General features: G+C 38.7%; 2 long non-coding RNA genes across 2 annotated transcripts; one reads left to right on the top strand and one right to left on the bottom strand.

The window, feature by feature from the left end:
- Positions 1-470: 470 nt before the first annotated feature.
- On the top strand, positions 471-3,514 carry LOC109194653 (uncharacterized). Its single transcript, XR_002056459.2, has 3 exons — positions 471-558; positions 1,482-1,615; positions 3,384-3,514. It is a non-coding gene; the product is annotated as an uncharacterized LOC109194653 (long non-coding RNA).
- A 2,712-nt stretch (positions 3,515-6,226) lies between these two features.
- On the bottom strand, positions 6,227-20,061 carry LOC109194654 (uncharacterized). Its single transcript, XR_002056460.2, has 3 exons — positions 19,782-20,061; positions 11,791-11,871; positions 6,227-11,609 (listed from the first exon to the last, which is right to left on the bottom strand). It is a non-coding gene; the product is annotated as an uncharacterized LOC109194654 (long non-coding RNA).
- Between the last annotated feature and the right edge of the window lie 1,043 nt (positions 20,062-21,104).

Below are 21,104 nucleotides of genomic sequence, written 5' to 3' on the forward strand. Positions count from 1 at the left end.
TCACAAACAGATGCATGCGTAACACTAGAGCACATAGTTAATGAACAGAGAAAGTCCAAAGATGAGAAGAGCGAGGAAGGAACTAAAGAGACAGAGGGAAGAGAAAAGGAGCTAGAGCTGGATAGCACAGGAAAATCGAGCTGTATTAAACCATAATCCGGTTAGCAACGGCTGGTTGTAATCTCGCTCATTAATAACATACTCCCGGTCTAATCTACAAACCATCAAAAGAGAGAAAAATTTCCATAGATGAGTGGCTTTTAGCAAGTTTATGAGGACTCTTGATGCTTCATTTTTACAGATGTCAAACGTCAGATGAGTTGACAGTCTGGCAGGCAGAGAAGAAAAAAAAAATCACATTGGAATTACAAATACCTCCAAATCCTGAATCTCAGTAATTAGTGGGGATAAACGAACTGCAGCATGATAAACAGCACCAAATAAACCACCAAAAAGGGAAGGACTGTGAATGAGCATACACTGTAAAAATGTTGGTCTAATAATGTCGTGTTATTTTGTTTCAGATTTGACCCAGAGGAAGGGGTAGCGGAATTAAATGTAAGTTGTAGTTCAAAGGCATTACAAGTTTTGAAATGTGAAAATTGACATTAAAATTAAATTAAGCTATAAAGTTAAACCAAACAGACACATTTGTTCTTTCCAACTTTCCAAATGTTTTAAAAAGTATAAAGTATTATAAAATTACTACACACACGTATATATGGACAATTTAAGTATGTGTATGTGTTTTTCAGTTAGTAGTTTATACCAATTTTAACAAGGGTATAGTCTGGCAAAAAAAAACCCCAGTGAAATTTTCTTTCCCTCTTACGCAAGCAGGTGTGCAGACACATACAAACACAAATTGGGCTTTTCTGTAACGAAAGCAGTAAAGATGCAAGCAGCATAAGACATTTGGTTGGCTGTAGGCATTAGGAAATCCAATATGGATGCATTAAATGAACGTGGCCAGAGACCGCACAAGCAAACAGGCATCGGTTCAGCGAGGAGGCAGAAAGCGAGGGACACAGACAGGAAGGCAGGCAGCTTGTTGATTACTCTGGTGTTTAACATTAGGAAATGCCAGAATGAAAATGGTGCTCATATTGCCCTGTCAATTGCCTTGTTAGCTGCAGCCAGAGAGAGTGAGAACAGGCAACGGGGTAGAAAAATCAGCTTTCTGAAGTGGTTGGTCTAAATTTCCATTTGTCTCAGCGGGGTTTGGGAGGCAGGGGGTTTGAATGTGGTTATAATATGAAAAACCGTTTGCATAGCCTTCACTTCACGCAAACTCTGACACACATCCATCAGCATTTCACACTTTGCAACATACACATAAGCCCGCACGCATAGACCCCTAGAAACACCACAAGCATATACCACCCCCACTGGGTACGCTTTGACACTATTTGTATCCACACTCACACAGCTGCAGTCCTTCCATCTCTGTCCCACCAATCTCTGGACTCAATTCCCTGCAGTTCATTCTGATGTGACACCTGTTGGTGAGGAGAGGTGAACTGAGCATCAGAACATTCCACAATAAGAAGAGAGAAAAGAGATAACCGATTGTGAGCAGAAGAGGAAACGTCTGAGCGTCTGCGGTCACGATGAGGTCAGTGAATAGTTGCCAAAGCAAATCTAGTAGACTCAATGTACCAGGGGAAGAAGGGCACTTCAGGTTTAATGGATGTGTAAAAATGGCAGAGTGAGTTGAGAATATTTTTTTTTTATTTTAAAGTAGGCATTGATATTTTAAATAAATCCTTGGCAAAACAGCTATTACACCCACAGGTTATACTTTTTTTTCTTTTTATGCACCACCAACCAAAAACAAAAGACTGAAAACAAACATCATATGTTTAAGGTCTCCTGGTAATGCACACATTGTTCTATACATATACCCAATTAAATATAAAATGTGAAGATAATGTTTCAGAAGAAATGGATGTAAAGACTGCTATCCCTTAATAATAACTTATATAGTATTCTACATATTAATTTCAACTCTCTCAGAAGAGCAGGTTTTCTATTATCTGAATGCATTATGAACTTTATGTAGTGAGATACCTCATCAGTGGCCTCAGGGGACAGGTATTAACAAAAACCACAAGGACAACGGTCTATAATAATGATAACGTAGTAGGCGCAATCTACCCCAAGGACCGTCTTTCCATGACAAACTTTAGCCACTAATTATCCTCTGGAGATAAAATCATAGCCTGGAGCAACGTTAATAAATATTTCCCTGGCATTGCTGCCTGTGACTGGGGAGAGATGCTAATAGCCCCTTAAGTAATAATCATAGCAACACGATTAGACCTCCAAACATCAAGGGGGCAGTAATCATTGTTGGCTTAGCACTAGAACTGCCAAAATTTCCAACCCCCTAGAACCACCAGAAGACGTGGCCCCATCCTGTAACTGTAGCATCAGGGGGAATGATATTAATTCTTGTGAAGTGGTTGTTTTCTTGTGGTTTTTTTTCTAAATATAAGTACTAATGAATAAAATAAGTATTTAACATTCAGTTTTAGCTTTACGAAGGATTTAGACTATTTCAACATGGATCTTAAAGGTAGGATATTGTTTAGAATCCACCAAAAAACAACACAATTAATAACACTTCTTAATTTAATACAGCATTTTGGTTGTCCAGTCCATACCTCCCCTAGTGTCAAAAGTCTTGGAATTATCTCGCCTTTTAATGATCACATGAACAGTGTCTCATGTTCAGCCTACTTCCATCTACGTAACGTTTCAAGACTATGCCCTTTTCTTACTCAACGCAGTATCCAAGGTCTGGTTCATGCCCTGGTCTTGACACTTCATGTTTAGATTACTGTAATGCAATTCTCTCTGGTCTCCCAAAAGATCTTCTTAATCGGCTCTGAATTTTACAGATCTCTGCAGCACGGATCATCACCCGCTCTAAGTCTACCGATCATATTACACTTCTCCTCATCCAGTATCACTGGCTTTCCATTCTCCAGTGCATCCAGTACAAGCTTCTGCTTCTCACTATCTCTCAAGTCTCCTTCATTCTCACACCCTTTCCTATGCTCTGGTTTCAGCCTCAGCTACTCTCCTGACTGCTCCTCATTTCAGAGGGTGCCAGAGACTTCAACCGCTGTACACCTCATCTCTGAGACTTATGACCACTTTAGCTGTGTTAACTAGACACCATTTAAATCTCAGCTCAAAGCCGAGCTGTTCACATCAGCATATCAACCATAACCATCTTGTTTTGTACAGCATTTCCAGAGTTAAAATCTTTCTCACTATTATGTTGAATTCCTTGTTCATTTTGTGTTTTTTTCCCCTTGAGTGTGTTGAAAGTTTCCAATTTTTTAAAAAATTATATTTATTTATTATCATTGCAGAGGTTAAACATGAAGGATAATGTTTTGTTTTGGCTGTGCTGAGGTGTAACAAAAAGAAAAGTGTGCTCACTACAACAGATCAGTAACCATGAGGATTTAAACGCAAACCCAGAAGCAAGCCAACGTTTAAGGTAATTTATTTCACACAAAGAATTTGCTGAGTTACATACAAAACACTCTAGGCTTCTTTTTACAGGGAGGTGGTGAGTAACAATAATGGAAAATATGGTGGAGAGGGGGGCAGGCAGGTGAGCTTTCTTTCCAAAGCATGAATCTGAGAGGGGAAACAAGCAGAGAGAATCCAATCCAGCCAAATGGGAGTCCAAAGATGCACCACGGGGAAACAAGGAGTCGGAGACAGACGGGCAAGATAATTATGAAAGGAAACACACTAAGCTTAAGGCTGCCATTATCAGTTGCAAGAACTTGGCAAATGACCAGCAGGCGCGTGCAGGTGGAGCAACCAGCAGCTGATTGGAAAGCCCACCTCCAGGCGGACCTCACCAGAGAAGGGAGTTTTGTTCACCTAAGAGAAGGCAGGAGAGAGAAAGAGGGTAAGAGGAGAATAGAGTCTAAAGAAAGGAAGATGAAAGCAGCAACTGCCAGGCCATGACAAGAACATGTTATTTTCTACATTTTGAAACTGATCACACAGTTGGCTACAACAACATAAGGAACACATTTTAATCATCATGTCATCCACCTCTGCCTTTTCATTACAGGACCTGCAGCCTGTCTTTTATCCAGTGTCCAGGGGCAGAGCAGATCATACTTTCAATGGGCAATCATAAAGTTCAGTGATTCAGCCCATAAAAATCAACAGCTATACCTGCTTTCAATTTTACCACTTTTAATACAGGGCCTTCTTGTTGTGCACCTACAGATCACTTTCTGTGTAGCTGCTGCACTTGCCCCCTGGAGGTCCCATTCGGATCACTTACACGTGTGTGTGTGTATAGACTTGAGACTTGTACACAAAAAACAAACAAAAAATAGCTTCTCTTTGAAACTGATAAAGTTTTATGCTGAACATAATCAGTGGTGATGAGAGCTGGGTTTCCAATTACAACCAAGCGATCAGGTGAAAAATATAAAGTCATTGCCATCATGTGCTGGAACCCAGCTCACTGAAAACATGGTTCACTTTTTTGTTCTTTTGGCCACATCAACACAATTGTTCCTTTACCATCAGCCCTGCTTGGCAGATTTTGCTCTTACAACTTTGCCCTCTTCTCCAAATTGAAATTCAAGTTGAAGGCTCACTGTTCTGACACACTGGAAGTGATCCAGCACACACTGCAGACGCTGAAGTGCTCGGGTCAGAACAGGACTTCCAGGGAGTATCATAAAAATGTCAGTGGTGCTACTAGAATGAGCTGCAATATATAGTTTGATGTTAGCGACAGTCATTCCTCAGATAGACTTATGGGTCTTTTAATTAGAGTAGAAGCTCTGTGTTTGCAGTGGTTGTTTTAAGTGAAAAAAATATTATTCCTATGATTGTGTTTAGATGTGTTTTCTTCTCAGTTCTGTCTTGCAAAGCAGATCTTTATCTAAATGAGTTTTCATACAAAAAAATAAAAAATACCTGACAACTAACTTTTGCATACTCACTGTTTCCTTTCACATACAGAAACTTACACACACAGCCACAAACACAGTAAATGATACACAGAGTCAGTCACTTGGCACCCATTGCCAAAGTGGTAAACACAGTCTACTAATTATGGATGTGGTTTGCTGTGGATGTGACACCTGTGTCCCGCCTCCTGTGTCTCTTTGGATTGGACAGCTGTGCTAACACTGACTACTGTGCCAGAGTTCACACACACACAAATGCACTGGCCGGCACAGCCAAGAAAAAGCATGCACACATACAGATTGCAATAAACAGTTGAACGTGAACAGAGATACTTAGAAAAAAGAAACCTGGAATATTCAGAATTTCATTTCCTTTATTATGTGGGAATAATTTAGACACACAAACGCACATGTGCACTTTTTTCCCTTACCAAGTTCATTGCAGATTAAACTTCTCCAAAACCTTTAGTTATCCATTATTTTGGATTTGAGCTACAAGTGGAAAAACATGCACTTAATCAGCACAACAGTCAAAATAACCTCGCTGATCTAGATAAATCCTTTGTGGATTAATTCAGGAGTTCAACAGAACAGTTATAGGTAATATTTCACTTTCTTTCTGTCTCTGTACTTGGAACATATTCTAAAGATCTTGATTTGTTTGCATAATGCGGAGTGTCTTTTCATTTAATGCTATATTTTACTGGCTATAGCAGTCTGTTTTTGTTGAAATTCATTTGCTTCCACAGAAAATGACAGATGTGAAAATAAAATGTCAAATAAAATGTAGCATAGAGTATATTGTCTCTTAAATTTGAAGTGTTTGACATATAGTTTCCTGTTGCTAGATCCCCACATGCCTATTTAGACAAGAAAAGAATTGCTTTTTGAATTGAATTTGCAAGAGCATTTCTTGTGCCAAGTTAGACTATAATTTATTATACCAGATGTCTAACTATTCAACAGTACAGTGTTCCCATTGCCTAGGCATGTTGAATCACATTCAAAATGTCACAGGTTTTCATATGACTGACTGGCATAGCTTTTTCTAACTGCGGGAGTGAAGTTACACTGAGTTATCTATAGCATTTTCAGGGTCACACAAGCATGGGGGAAAAGGGGAGATACGAAACAAAAGGAAAGCCATGCACTTATTGAATCCCTGCATGCTCCAGTGGTGCTGTTTTCTGTAACTGAATCTGACCTTTGATGGAGGATATTCATTCATTTCACTGGACAAGAAAGAAAAAAGTGTGTGCTATATTTGTTAAATGTCAGAACAACCAATGTGTCCATTACTCACTATGTTTAATTTTTACTTGGGGCAATTACAAGTTTCAAGTTTCAAATTATGCACATATTTTAGGTGCCTAAATGAGTATGAGCTGAAAATGTCATTATCTATTTATCAGAGCAACAGAGCAACTCCAGTCATCAAAAAGTGGGGTTATTACATTTTGGATTGATATCTGACGTAATGAAACCTTTCCATCTGGTGCAAAGTAAGGTTAGACAACTGAAGTAAAGTTTTCTCAAACTGCAGTACTTTTTTCTAGAATAATTTAATAATTATATTTTTTCTGAATCTCAAGTTCTTGGTTATCAGAAAAACTGTTGGTCAGCTTTCCCCACCCATGACCTGCATATATTCCTTTAAATGAAGAAACAAGAAGAGGCCCAAAGCAGTGATACAGCAGTTAAACAGTTAAAGGTTACATCACCACCATCATACAGTACACTCAGCAAAACCACACAATGTGCTAAGTTGAACCCATGTAGAGCTCCCATTGAGCATCTTATTCACTTTACAGTGTTTCTGATGAGACCCTTACAAAGTCAGTCTTGAGAGTTAAAGTAAGTGAATGTAATGAAAGATGAATCACATATAAATCTTAAAGGCCTTGAAGCAATCCTCTGTTTGATGGTTTTGATAACTAAAACTTTATTTGCGAATTTGGCATTATTTCTCCTTCAGAATAAGGTCAAAGTGGGTTCAGAGACCACTGAGGAATATAAACATAAAGAGAAAGTAAATTTCCATTTGAAAAAGTAAACCTGAAGAGGGTGAGAAAACAAAGAAGCAGGCTCAAAATCTGAAAAACAGCACAGGCTAGAAAGCAGTCATTAATGATAAAAACAAGATTTTTTTTAAGAGAAACTGAAGAAAAGGGAACATTCTTCAACTACCTTGAGAATCCAGCAAGTACTTCAACAGTTTGGTCAAAGAGAAGTTTGAATATATTTATCTTTGATAATCAGGACAGACAGGCGTACTAGACAAGTAAAAAAAAAATCCCTGTTTGGCACAGTGTTTGGCAACATAAGTTAACTAAAAGAGCATGCACCTGCACCAGTTTGTGTCCTCACACTCACCTGAAGACATATTTAATCCCTCAAGAGATATAAATCTTTGGCAAAGTCAGGTAGCTATCCCCAAAGTTTTAAAACAGCAACAATGTTAAATGATTTAGGAGACACCACTTCTCTTTTAGGACTACAATAAAGTCCAAGTGTTATTTCCATCAAGCAGTCTGGCTGTAGATTGACAGTCTCCCAACTCCATTTAGCATTATAAAGTACATCGCTCTAACGCACACTTTTCCTGACTCAGTCCTTCCATCTGTGTTTTTGTCTCCTCGTCAGGCCTCCTACAGCCTTTACGTCTGCCTTTGCATCTGCACACTTGTCATTTAAAAGATTTTACTAACAGATAAAATGGTAATAAACCAATTAGCAAGTTGTATAGATTTTGCAAGTCAGTTGTCTAGAGATTGTGAGATTCTGCTGTTGACATCAATAATATTAATTCAATGACATACTGTGCTTTGAGTATAAAAATTACAGCAGGGCAATCAAAAGTAGACAGACAAAAAAAAGATTGAATGTTCCACTGAAAATGTTATTATCAGTGGTAATCATCAACTGCGCATTGACTGCTTGATGGGGTCAGACAAAAGCAATTGACTGTTCATTTTAAAAACCCTGTCATACAGTCTACATATAGCAGCAGGCCACCACGTAGGCATATTGAACTCTTCAAAACAATATCTTCATGTTCTACAGGGAGGATGCACATTATTAAGAGTCTATTTTATGTTCTGCTCTTCCTTATTGAAGCCAGGGACTAACATTTTTTGTTATTGGATTGTCACGGACGTAGAATATCACATGCTGTTTTTCTACCATGAAGTGCAATGTTCATAAACAGACCATGACAAAGTTAAGCAGTTCCCTATTTCTGATCATAAATTATATTGGGATAATTTTTTTGATTCTATATGAAGGCAAAAAGCTGCTGTTTTCTTAATCTTAACCACTATGTTTTAGTGTTGTTCATACTTTTGATTCAGCTTCTGGGGGTGGCAAAATGACTCAGTGACAGCTTGACTTTCCACACCTTTGACTATATAAAGGTCTGCTAGGTCATACTAGAGTTAGAACTGTGTGTAGGTTCTCCATGTGGGCTCTACTGTATGGCACAGATACTAGTCATAGATAACTAGTATCACGGTCACGATGGGGGTTATCGTCTTTCTTTGTAAACCCAGGCCATATGCTTAAGGCCCTGTGTGAACTCACATAAAAGGGGGTGTTTGATGCGTGATTTGACCCACCTACTCTAATCAGAGACATTATCAGAAAAACAGGTGATAAAAGATCTGTAAGGATGATAAAAAAATAAATGGTAAATGCACTGCTGGTCCTGCAAATAAGACAAGAGAGTAATTCTACAGACGTTTGCTAATCTTGTGAATCCACGATCATCACATAGGCACACAGTGGAAAGAAGAATATTTTCTCAAGTTATATTTATTTTACTGTTCACTGCACTCTGGCTGCTGCTGTTTATTTCTAATATGACAGCTGCACAGTAGAGCTCTTAAACTACAGATACATTTAAAACATGAAGTGTTATTCAGTGTCTTCCGGTTTATTGTAGGATGTTAATGTACATATAACTGAAACCTTATGCATTCTTAGCAAGTTTATGTCTTATCAATACTGCAATGAAGATTAAAATAATTTAGAACAATGGCATTGGTGTTCTGTTTCAATAAGATATACCCCAATAACCACCATCATGCTTATAATATTACCCATTTACAGTGCCTCTAAATCCCTTACACACGCTCCCTTTTGGTCTGTGGCTAGACTCCAAATTATTTCTCTGACAGTGACAGCAGGGACAATGGGAGCAGTATGTGGTTTTGTCTAATTTTGGGCCATCCTCCAAAGATGGAGAGCTATTAATTAAAGTGGATCACACTCCCTGGCTGCCTTGGTTTTTACTCATATCTGTACAAATAGCCTGATGCTCTCTTTACGCCTCTTAGCAAACCTGACAAGTTATTACTTTTTTATTTCACTTTGATATTTCAAACAAGGCTGTCATATGCTGGACAATGGCATTCACTATTCTAGCAACTAAGAAGTGGCTTTCATATAAATAAGTACTCATAGTGCTTTTTTTAGTGCTACCGTTCTAATCTGATGCAATTAAGACGAGAGAAAGAAGGGAAAAAACACTGCTAAAAAGTATGCCTGTAAAACACCTCATACTTATTTATCATTTTATGCACAATCTAATTATATTTGGTATCGCAGTGCATTTCACCATCTCATTCCCTTTAGCTCCCCTTCTTGAATGAAGTGGATCTGATACTGCGCTCATCCTGCTGTAGGAGAAATCGTGATCAGACGCTAGGCTGTGATTGTCAGCTCAGATTATCTGGCGATGTGGACATTTTGTAAACTGAGCCATCCTGATTACATCACTGTTCAATTTCAGTTTAGATACCCCACTGTCACAATTCACCAATTAGCCCCATGGGGCTTTAGAATCCATATAGCATAACAACATATGGATGATATTTATAGAATGACATTTACAATGGTTGTGTAGTTTGTGATGATTTACACCAAGACAGTAAAGGGAGATTGGAGGGATGATGATTCTGCCACAGGCTGAAGGGTGATTCAGACTCTCAAATCGATGGTCAGTTTAGACATTTATTAACAAGCTGAAGTCATGACGACTGATTCCCAGTAGAAATGACAAGGCAAGAATGGCAAATATGTGAAAGAATGTGAAACTCCTCATATGTCTTGAGCTAACATTTCTTTCATCTTTTTTTCATTCTTTGGACAAAGACCTTGAAGGGAGAGTTTACTCGAAAATCAAATTCAGGAAATAGTTTCCTACGTGGAACTGTTCATGGCAAAGAATAAGTCGATAATGATTTCTAGAAGGAGTTGCTAGAAGAATGTGCAGATATTTCTGCAAAACATATCCCCGTAATACCTTATTTTGTTGTAAAATGTTTCTTTAATATTCTTATATTTACATTTGTTTTCCCCAACATTTAAAAAACATCACCATATCGGAGTTCCCCCTATTAATTAAACTTCCAGATATTACTTTTCCTCACAAAAATGTCTCCTTTAATATAGAACCTATATCACTATATATATACACACACACACAACTACCATAAACTAATATAGAATGATTACAGTCAGTCATCATTGCATGCATTGTTACTTGAGTGTGTTTTGCTGATTTTTTTTTGGTGTTAACATCTATTTTCACGTGTTATTTGGGAGCCACACTCTTTCTTGCCAAAGGGTTGACCAGCAGTAATAAGGGAGAGACATATCTTGTGGACGTGGATCACAAACTTAAGTCTTCTAATTTGTATCCAAGATTACACCTGTGTTTACTTGCTTTGTCTGTATCAGAGAAAGAACAGCTGCTGTAAATATTTGCCCACACCTCCTCTATTTCTCAACAAACACAGGATAAGTAAACTGTTTGGCAGATGGCTACATCAAAATTCAGAGCAATGATGTTTCTCTTTTATCAATAGTCTTTCACTGCATCGTAGCAGCATTCCAAACTTTTTATGCTAAGTTTTGTTTTAAAATGGCTGTAAATTTAAAATTGACTGAGTCTGACTGGCATATTTGCTTGCTATGCATGTTGCATGCTTAAATACATGAGTATGGCATTAAAGTTGAATATTGGAGCCTACTTACATACAAAAGAGAAAATATATATTCCTCAGACATGAAATAGATAGATAGATCTTTTTTGATACATGTCTTCTTTGCAAACCAATTTCCTCAAAAGTCAAAGTGATACCAGAGAAAACAGAAAACATTTCCCCTTCAAGTGGTCTTGCATGGATTTATGAGAAGCCCAGAGCAATTTATAGCACCACATGACAAAAGGAGAAATGTGTATATATAACCACACAGCTTTACCTGTTTGATGGAGGTGAATGTAAACAGCTTGGACTGTGCATATTCATTCAAGGGACACACACACACACACACACACACACACACACACACACACACACACACACACACACACACACACACACACAGAGCAAAGTATTTATCTGTCTGGCAGACCACTGAGTAGATATCAACTCCCCTTGTTTTATCATCTGTGGTACATCTTGTCTTGAGGCAGTCTCTCCCTCCCTCTCTCTCTCTTTAAAGTTCTGTCGTCATTCCAAGCCTGAATTGTCTGTGGCCGATGGAAGTGTCTCTATCTGACCCAGATCATCGGAATGAGTTTTCTCACTGCAAGCATTCTGGAGACAATTCCCTGGCCACAGAATGGAAATAAACCATTGGCTGAAACATCAGATAAGAGAAGAACAATCAGTCATTGTATGTGTGTACACATGCATTTGTGTGTATTTGTGTGCATGCATTTGTTTGTGCCTGCTTGTTCATGCAGCGTTACATGCAAGTGTCAGTGTGTGTGTAGTTGTTGGTGTGTGATGGAAGACCACAGATCCTATCGGGCTAATACCTCTGTTGGGCCTTTGGCTAGGCGTGCGTGCTCCATGGTAATTCTGCCCTCAGTATGTTTGTCCTCCCAATAACTGAGGGACTGAAAAAATAACAGGGATAAGAGAAAGCACACACACACACAAACACACACTTGGGGGAAGGGAAAGAATATTGACTGCGTGTTATTATTATCGGATGTTGTTGAGTGCAGGTGATCAAGCCCAGAGGTGTCAGTGGGAGTCCAAGCAGATTGTGTTGTGGTTATCTGTGTGTGCTTGTGTTTTATCAGTGCCATAGCAGTGAGGATGTGGATTACACAATCATTATATTCAACTTCTGCCCCTGGACACATGTTTCATAAACATACACTCAAAGTGCAGATATTTACACAGATTTCACAGTTGTAAAGTAGCAGAATACTTTGATATACACTATATTGCCATAAGTATTCACTCATCTATGCAAATGGTTGAATTCAGGTATTACAATCTCATCCATCGCCACAAGTATATAAAACCAAGCACCTGGGCATGCAGACTGCTTCTACAAACTTTTGTGAAAGAATGGGTCGCTTGCAGGTGCTCAGTGAATTCAGTGAATCCTCACTACTAAATATTTCACAGTCAATGTGTTTCAGAACAAATGGGAAGTGACTGAGAATGACAGCACCTCAGCTATGAGGTGGTAAGCTGTGTAAAAGGGGGGATTAGTCCACAAAAAGATCCATAAAGACATGAACAAACAAGTTTGGTGTGGAAGAACTTGACTGGCCTGCACAGTGTCCTGACCTCAACCCAACAGAACACCTTGGGATGAATTAGAGAGGAGACTGTGAGCCAGGTCTTCTTGTCTAACATCAGTGTCTGACCTCACAAAAACTTCCACAAACATACTCCTAAAAGTTGAAGCTCTTATATGGGATGTCACTCAAGTTCATATACATGTGAAGGCAGACGAGCAAGTACAGTGGCTTGCAAAAGTATTCGGCCCCCTTGAACTTTTCCACATTTTGTCACATTACAGCCACAAACATGAATCAATTTTATTGGAATTCCACGTGAAAGACCAATACAAAGTGGTGTACACGTGAGAAGTGGAACGAAAATCATACATGATTCCAAACATTTTTTACAAATAAATAACTGAAAAGTGGGGTGTGCGTAATTATTCAGCCCCCTTTGGTCTGAGTGCAGTCAGTTGCCCATAGACATTGCCTGATAAGTGCTAATGACTAAATAGAGTGCAGCTGTGTGTAATCTAATGTCAGTACAAATACAGCTGCTCTGTGACGGCCTCAGAGGTTGTCTAAGAGAATATTGGGAGCAACAACACCATGAAGTCCAAAGAACACACCACACAGGTCAGGGATAAAGTTATTGAGAAATTTAAAGCAGGCTTAGGCTACAAAAAGATTTCCCAAGCCTTGAACATCCCACGGAGCACTGTTCAAGCGATCATTCAGAAATGGAAGGAGTATGGCACAACTGTAAACCTACCAAGACAAGGCCGTCCACCTAAACTCACAGGCCGAACAAGGAGAGCGCTGATCAGAAATGCAGCCAAGAGGCCCATGGTGACTCTGGACGAGCTGCAGAGATCTACAGCTCAGGTGGGGGAATCTGTCCATAGGACAACTATTAGTCGTGCACTGCACAAAGTTGGCCTTTATGGAAGAGTGGCAAGAAGAAAGCCATTGTTAACAGAAAACCATAAGAAGTCCCGTTTGCAGTTTGCCACAAGCCATGTGGGGGACACAGCAAACATGTGGAAGAAGGTGCTCTGGTCAGATGAGACCAAAATGGAACTTTTTGGCCAAAATGCAAAACGCTATGTGTGGCGGAAAACTAACACTGCACATCACTCTGAACACACCATCCCCACTGTCACATATGGTGGTGGCAGCATCATGCTTTGGGGGGGCTTCTCTTCAGCAGGGACAGGGAAGCTGGTCAGAGTTGATGGGAAGATGGATGGAGCCAAATACAGGGCAATCTTGGAAGAAAACCTCTTGGAGTCTGCAAAAGACTTGAGACTGGGGCGGAGGTTCACCTTCCAGCAGGACAACGACCCTAAACATAAAGCCAGGGCAACAATGGAATGGTTTAAAACAAAACATATCCATGTGTTAGAATGGCCCAGTCAAAGTCCAGATCTAAATCCAATTGAGAATCTGTGGCAAGATCTGAAAACTGCTGTTCACAAACGCTGTCCATCTAATCTGACTGAGCTGGAGCTGTTTTGCAAAGAAGAATGGGCAAGGATTTCAGTCTGTAGATGTGCAAAGCTGGTAGACACATACCCTAAAAGACTGGCAGCTGTAATTGCAGCAAAAGGTGGTTCTACAAAGTATTGACTCAGGGGGCTGAATAATTACGCACACCCCACTTTTCAGTTATTTATTTGTAAAAAATGTTTGGAATCATGTATGATTTTCGTTCCACTTCTCACGTGTACACCACTTTGTATTGGTCTTTCACGTGGAATTCCAATAAAATTGATTCATGTTTGTGGCTGTAATGTGACAAAATGTGGAAAAGTTCAAGGGGGCCGAATACTTTTGCAAGCGACTGTACGTTTGGCTATATATATAGATAGATAGGTAGATAGAGGTGTGTGTGTGTGTGTGTTAACAGAACAAAGGCATAAACAAACCAAAGTGATCCATAAAAATTCTTTGCTGTCTGTGTGTAATGTAGGTAAAACTGACTGAACTGATCATTTCTCACAATAAAATAAAGGCTGTGTTCTCTGAACCAGAGGTACCTATTTCAGTCCCCCCAGATTGTCACTACAACAGTGCTGTTGTGCTTTTATTAAATGGCAAAGTGGTGGGCGTCTTTGTTGGCAAGAAAGATGTAAAAGCAACAGCATATCATTGCATTCTGTTTCCATTTACCCTTTTACTAGACCATCCATTCTCAACTGCTTCTCCTATTTGGGGATATTTTTGCAAGTGTACCTGATTTTTGTATCTGTAGAATTACCACAAGAGGCTTTTGGATGTGCTGCCTCTTCTCCCATCCAGATCGTTCAGAGCTGAATGGATAATGTGTGACTGACATTGCAAATTATGAAATTTGAATTGGAACAGTCATTGCCACCAAGCCCTTATCATGCAGACACAAGAGCAGAGCTACTCCTGAAAAGTGACTCTTAAACAGAAGAGCTCTCAATCTACCCGAAAGCACATGCAGACATAATATAGGTGCAATTTAGAGAAGCATATCATTGATGTCATTTACAAATCTTATAGCTCCCATTTAACCATTTTCTAAGTGACAGGAGATCAAGCCCACACAATTGTCATGGAAAATATCAGCTCAAGCACTTTTGCTATATTTCAGTTACAAATTTTGACTTCCAAACACCTATTTTTCATCAATTTTCATGGCTGTCTATCAAATAAGGGTCAAAGGGGGATGAAGGGCAGAAAAGAAATACATTAATTTTCATTTGTTCAGCTGTCTATCCAACTGCTGTTCAGAAATGTTGTACTTACTCTGTATATCTACATTTCACAAAAGTTTCTGGATAAAGACACTTTTTTGTTTTTGTAGTTTTGCCTCTATACACATCCACAAATGGATTTTAAATGAGACAGTCAGGATGTTATTAAAGTGCAAGATTTAGTTTTAGTTCAAAGGGTTTAACAAACTTATCCCATCAAGTGTTTAAGAAATACATAAAGTGTGGACACATTTCCAACTTATAACAACAATACATCCCTTGATAATAGAATGCAGTCATGAAACACAATATTCCAAGTGTGCTTGAGAGTACTGTCGAGGGTCAGTTGGACTTTTAATTGCAGAAGCTTGCAGTCAGTATTTGTGGTGATAGGCGCTGAATCTTAACATATCACATACAGGCATTCTGTATCAGGAGACAGATACATGCTTTGTTGGCTGAAGAAATGAACTATACTGGCAAAAGTATTGGGCCACAACTCTTAATCTTTGAATAGAGGTGTTTTTAATACAGTTGCCACAGGTGGATAAAAATCAAGCATCTGCCTTTACAAACATCTGTGAAAGAGCCTAAAGAGAAAGAGACTGAAGCATGGCACTGTAATAGGATGGCACCATTGCAAAAAGCCAGTTTATGATGGGGTTTTTCCTCCTAGATATTCGACAATCAACTCTAAGTAGTATTATTGTTAAGTGGAAGCATTTATGAATCAACTCAGCCACATAGACCTCGTAAAATTACAGAGCGGGTTGGCCAAGTGATGAGGCACATAGTGTAAGAAATACTCTGCGAGACCTTTAGAAAGCCTGGAAAACTACTACTCAAGCCTGGAAAACTACTACTCAAGACCCCCTTTTAAAAAATTACAATGAAATCGGTTCCTGGGAAGCCAAATTTGAAGAAAACAAAAGGGATGGCTAAAGACTTTTGCAGAGTACTGTATCCCCCAGTTTCAGAAGCTCAAAAGAAAATGGACAAAGTTTTCTACTTGGATGAAAGTCCTTTAGCTGTACATTGACTTGCATTGGGTATTGAGGAGGAATGAGTTATGCTTTGCTGTTTGCACAATGTTCAAATTGCTACCCAAATTAGACAAAGGTTAGTTGGTGACAGTTAGGTGACAGTAACTTGACATATTGGTGGAAAGAGATGCAGTTGCATCTATTTTTTTGGCATGCTGAAATTGCATTCTTACATTTCCAGTGATGTTTGTGGCCACAAGTCAATGAAGAAGAAAGAAGAACAGTAGTGCAAAGTAAACTACAGTGTGAACCAAGTTTTATTCAACAGAAGTTCATCTAACAATGATTTATTTATCAGTGCAGACATTTAAAAAAAATGCTAGGTTTTATTGAGATGATCATTTTGTGTTTGGTGCTCAAGCAATTCATAGTTCCATCACTCAAAGTGTCAGCGAAGCAGAATTTGATTCACCAGAAGTCCCGTAATTAGAACTTGTGGCAATAGAGGCCAAACAAATAATAAATACAGTAGCTCTCTAGATTCATGTATAATGTTTTCTGTCACAGATTAATGCTTTGATTCAACTGTACTTTTTAGGGGTCGCCTAAATCATCTGTCTCCATCTCACTCTATCCCCAGCATCCTCCTTTGTCACACCAACGCTTCGCATGTCGTCCTTTACCCCTTCATTTCTGTGTGGTCTATCTCTTTTTCATCTATCACATTAAATTACCATCAAATGAAGGCAAAGCTGTCATTTAAATCCTGTATTGTGGATATATTTTTAAATTCATTAGAGCTGTTAAGGCATAATCCAGCCAGTCACCATTCCAATCCAAGAAGCCATGGATTACTGTGGCTAAAAATTAGACAGCTGTTATATCAGGCTGTTAGACACAGTGTTTTGATAAAACAAAAAATAGAGAAATAAATTCCACTGCATAGTATGTCATTTTACAATGCATTTTTTTCTAGTCCGCTGTGGCCAGCTACAGATACAGATGTTGAGATTAGCTGCCGTTTGACTAATACAGATGTGTGCGCACAGTAATTCAGACATCAAACTGACAGCTTGACGGTTGAGGTGCTCAACCAACTGTGCTGCTGTCATGGGTTCAGGCCTGGCTGCCTCTATGCAGCATATATGGCTGATGTTTAAAACAAAATGAGGGGAAAAAAACAAAAAAAACACAAAGCTGCTGCAATTGAAAAGATCTGATCTGTCTCCAGACATGTCTCCCAGAATTGCAGGTTCAATTATCAGAATGTAAGCAACTGTGAAAGACACCTCAAGATGTTCCATGTCACGGATTTAATTGCTTCTATGTTACACTCACTGATCTCTGTGTGTGTGTGTGTGTGTGTGTGTGTGTGTGTGTGTGTGTGTGTGTCAGTTTTTGTACATTTACAAATAAGACAGTTAAATATGCAAAAGACGTGACAGGATTTAATTGTTCACTGTGATCCTCTCATCTTCAAGCTGATTTGATTCCACTTCAGCAGTGAATGTGCTTTGATGGAAATTCTGTATGACAGACATGAAAATTAATTTTGTTTCTTTAAGGGTTGGAACCGGTTAGTTTAAGTTAATGTACCGAATGTTGCTGAGTCCATTTGAAGTAAACTGTTATTGTATGAAATAATTTTCTTGAGCTGACAAATGCAATTGAATTGACGGTTGTCCTCTCAAGCAACAAAAAAGGTATTTCTGCCTTGATGATGTCTAGAATGATACATACTGACAGATTTTATATAATAGGTGCATTCACACTTTAGTAGAATAGTTAGACTCAACAACAGCGAAAAGTTCTTTTTTTCCTGTGTTGGGATAGTTCATTTTAGCTCAATGTTGGTTGCCTTGTGACTTCAGCTGACTTTAGCATTTATAAAAAGCATGTAAACATGGAATTAATAGTTTACCATAAATACCTGATAACCAATACGTTTATATTAACAAACAGAATATAGATAAAAAATATTTTTTTACCATTAGTCTGCAGATACTAAATAGTTGACACAGGCAAACGTCAGGCCATGCACCTCCTGTTTCTGGCCATCTCAGATATTACATCGTTATACCTTTGTGCCTACTGTATTGCTAATTTAACATTATTTATGCAATGCTCCAACCTATTTGTTTTGGAGAAGCTTCTTGGGCCTTTCTCATATGTTGTAAGCCAGAAATCCATCAATAAAAAATGGGCTCAAACTCCTAATAAAGACATGCTGCACTAAAGCATTAATACAGTAGTTGAAGTTATGCTAGCAGTCCTTTATACCAACACACTAAGTTTTTAATATTTATACAAACTATTTATATTTTGAATTTATTGCTTATACATTCCAAATTTGGAACAGCAAGAAGGTCATTGGTTTAAATCCACAATCTGGCCAGGGCCTTCCAATATGGAGTTGCCATTTTCTCTTTGCGTCTGCATGGGTTCTTTCCAGGTACTCGAGCTTCATCCCACAGTGGAAAGACATGCAGCTAGTGAGGTTAGATTAACTGGTGATTCTACATTTCTCACAGGTGTGAATGTGAGTGTGAACTGTTGTCTCTCTGTGTCCTGTGACACAATTACGATCTGTTTAGGGTGTACCCCACCTTTTGCCCTGTGGCAGCTGGGAGAGGCTCCAGCTGTCACGGCGGGGAATGCTGGTGTATTTATGAAACGGACCCAGCTGATATTGCGGCTGATACAAAAATCAGAAAAACAAGGCGAGGCGAACAAGGGTGAAACTAAATTGAAACCTAAACTGGAAAAACTATGACTAACTATGAAAACTAAGGCTTGGAAAACTATGGAACTGAACAGGAGCATGCAACAACGTAACTATGAAATAAACCAAAAATGAACATGAACCTGAACAGTGGGAAGCAAAAACTCTGACTTGACGTGACTTGAAATGAACACAAACAGACAACCCAGCAAAAAAGAGGAAGGAGACAGAGGACTTAAATACATAGCAGGGTAATGAGGGAAGTGGAAACACCTGGGGAGACACAGCTTACATAAATGAACGTGACGCTAAAGGGAAAGCAAAAATAAATACATTAAACATGGAGACACGACTTTCAAAATAAAACAGGAAGCATGGAGAGACATAGAAATGACACCTGAGCTTGACAACGTGGAGACAACACAGACATGAAACACATGACATATTGGACAGCAAACATGACACAAACCAGAGGGCTTGAATGAAAATAAAGGCTAAACTAAAACTCCATTAGACCCTAAATAAGAGCAACACAAAAACTTACAATCACAAACTTAACATAAGAAGCTCAAAAATACAAAATACACTCAAAACGCTGGGTCATAGACCCAGCCCCTGACACCAGCATCACATGCAGATGAATTAAAAAGAAAATACATTATATATATATATATATATATATATATATATATAATCTATTTAAAGTTTGAAAACATGCCAAAATTCTAGATCCACCAGGTAAACATATAAGTGTCCCTGTTATGTAAGTCCGTCCCTCTCTCTTGGTCTTTTACCATTTCCTCCACCCACACACACACACATGCGCACACACGCACACACACACACACATATTCCTACCTTGAGGGTGTGTGATGCATGCAGTCAGGCCTGATAAATGGAAGTGTCTAGGAAGAGGAATGAGTTGGTGCCTTGACCTCCCTCCTGGCATGGGCATCCTTCTCCAGACTGCCTTATCACGAGACGAATGGTCACAATGGTACACACATCACTCCCTAAAAAACGTGCACTTCTAAAGTAGCCCCTCCAAGTATTTAAGTCGTCAACCTAAAAAAAACGTCCAAGATCATACACGAAGGACATGCAGCTTCTCTCAAAAAGATTTCACTGAAAACAACTTTTTCTTTCTCAGCACAGTTGAAAGGTACATTATTAAGTATTCCACTGAATTACACGTGACTACAAGAGAGTTTTCAGTTACTGTAGCTGAATTGGTTTATACAAATATGACTGACCATTTATGTGCAATAAGACTGTAAAATGTTCCCAATCACTGTGGCAGAAACATACTATTTAAATCAAAAACCATTCAACTTTTAAATCTTAAACCAATTACGTGTTAACAACGTCCATATCTGCAGGTTTTGAATGTTATAGTTTCTCATTAATACCAAAAAATATGTTATATCAAAAAGCATTTTATATTCATTTAAAAACTAAGAGACACCAAAATATGCAAAAACCCCCAAAAAATAACTTTGTAATTTCTAGCCTGTTTGAGTGAGCGACAGCTGGCTTATGTGTTAAACAGAGGGATGGCAGGGATATCAGTAGGGTCACTTATCACAACAATTCCTCATCCAAATAGATAAATAAAAAGATGAGTTCACTGAGATGCTGTTCTCGGTTCCACACGTTGTTAGAGCCACATTTATGTGCTCTACACGTACTAAAGTGCGGTCATCTTAAATGAATCAAAATGCCTCACAACACATTAAAATGACTAAACTGTATGACTTGTTTGTCTTTCATGTGTGTGTACTGAATATCTATCCCCCCCTACCCTCGATTTGAGGACTCGTCCATCTTTGTCAGAATGCTCAGTATGGCACATTAAAAATGTTCCCCCTGGCTAAAACTCAAATTTGGAAAGGTTTCTGTTCTTCTTTGGCCTCATCAGTAAATTGAAGGGGGCCATATGAGACATCATTACGTAAATACTTTGTGTGTCTGTGTGTTTGAGAGTGCGTGTGTGTGTGTGTGTCTGTAGTATGTCTTACAGACAGAAATGATAAGAGAATGCATTTTGGATTATTGGAAGGAAAACAACAATTATTTTTTACTAATAGTTTTAAGAAGCCTGTCTAATACAACACAAAATTAAATACATAAGGAGGATGACTTGATAATTTTATAGTTATCTGTAAGTGTTACCTGATTTTT

The sequence above is a fragment of the Oreochromis niloticus genome, linkage group LG14 (genome assembly GCF_001858045.2).
Source record: "Oreochromis niloticus isolate F11D_XX linkage group LG14, O_niloticus_UMD_NMBU, whole genome shotgun sequence".
In the NCBI taxonomy this organism is placed as follows: domain Eukaryota; kingdom Metazoa; phylum Chordata; class Actinopteri; order Cichliformes; family Cichlidae; genus Oreochromis; species Oreochromis niloticus.